This window comes from Euprymna scolopes, chromosome 12 (genome assembly GCF_053919585.1).
Source record: "Euprymna scolopes isolate OS-2025 chromosome 12, ASM5391958v1, whole genome shotgun sequence".
Classification (NCBI taxonomy): Eukaryota; Metazoa; Mollusca; class Cephalopoda; order Sepiida; family Sepiolidae; genus Euprymna; species Euprymna scolopes.
In genome coordinates, this window is record NC_136493.1 from 55,458,115 (window position 1) to 55,460,103 (window position 1,989).

Consider the following 1,989-nt stretch of genomic DNA (forward strand, 5'->3'; position numbering starts at 1 on the left):
CACCGTTGAAGCAACTACAGAAAATTTATACATAAACTATTATGTCACTTTATCTCATTTTTTTTGGTAATTTATGAAATAATTATATGTATATATATATATATATATATATATATATATATATATATATATATATATATATATATATATAAATGGTGAGTCAAGGAACACGGATGTTTTTAAGGAAAACAAAACCCTACGAATATTTCAACAAGACTACCTTCCCCACTCCCTATCCCTTACTCAAGGAGAGCAAGGAGCGTTCTAAAATTATCCGTTTCTCCGTGACTTACCCTGTATGTATATATATATATATATATATATATATATATATATATATATATATATATATATATATATATACACATATATATATATATATATATATATATATTTTATTCGATTGGCAAAATTTTAGAATAATTATAAAAAAGTGAACCATATCGTAAATTCAATCAACTAAAAAATGGAAACCGGGGTGAGGAAAAGAAAAAAAATTATATATATAATGGGGCAAGTTATATGTACAATTAAATAAAATAAATAAGTCGATTAAAAAAAAAACGATCGTTTTGGGTATATTTTAACGATCGTTTTTTTAATCGACTTATTTATTTTATTTAATTGTACATATAACTTGCCCCATTATATATATAATTTTTTTTCTTTTCCTCACCCCGGTTTCCATTTTTTAGTTGATTGAATTTACGATATGGTTCACTTTTTTATAATATATATATATATATATATATATATATATATATATATATATATATATATATATATATATATATATATAGGTGTTAATAGTTTTTAATTCCCTTCATTCCTGTGGCAATTGTTTTCAGGCCTAAGGTAGCAAAATGAGCAAAAAGTGACTTCGTGACTGGATTCGCATCTCATGACCGGCATCACCACTACACGGATGATTGCGTAAGCATGAAATACTAGTGTCTATAGGTATAAAGAATAATTATTGTTTAATTATACATATAAATATATATGTGTGTATATATATATGTGTGTATGTGTGTGTGTGCGTGTGTGTGAGCGCGCGCTCACGTGCGAGAGTGTATGCGTTAGCGACTCATAATAACTCTTTTGTTTCATTTTTTTTTGAAAATGATGACAATGCACATCTCAGCGTTGCATTATTATTCTTTATCTCATGCAATAATGTACTAATACAAGTAGCGTTTCCTTTTCGGTTAAGTGGAGAAGTTTCCGAATTCGTTCTTATTCATCTTCTCTTCAGATCGCACCCATAACAATCGACATATTCTATCAGTAAAAAAAAAACAACCAAGCTAACAAAAACAGAAACACCAAACCAAAAGCACTACTTTTCAAGTTGACAAAACAGAAAATCTTGTAATCTTATTATTAAATTTACTTATATATATTATTAATATTTCATTTTTTTAATTTTTATATTTTTTATATTTTAGTATAAATAGTAATCGCATTGTTCTACATTTTGTTATTGGGGAAGTGGTATTATTCACTGGAGAGCTATGTATTTTACAGCTTTCCTTATTTTAAAAAAAAATCTCCGAAACAGCTACATGGTAGGCAGCTGAGGATCCCCGTTTTCTATTTAAAACAAATTTAGTTAAGGTTTTCTTTTTTCTTTTTTTTCATCCTTATATAGTTAAATTCCTTTCTATAATTGTAGACTTTTGAGAAGTTGGCTTATGCAAGTCATACATCTATTTCTATTTAACAATTTTAGTTAATTTTTTTTTTTTTATCCTAATTGAATTTTCTTTTGAAATTAAAAACTTTTTTAGAAATCGGATTATGTAGGTGCTAAGTCTGCGATGGGTTATTTATTTATTTATTTTTTTGTTATTTGCCGTTTTTTTTTACCGGGAATGTAAACTGCATTTTTTATTTCTATTTTTACCTTTGAGATTTTATTTCTATTTTTGCCTTTGAGATTTTTGTATCATATGCCTTTACTGTTTGGCGTAATATATACGATTTGAG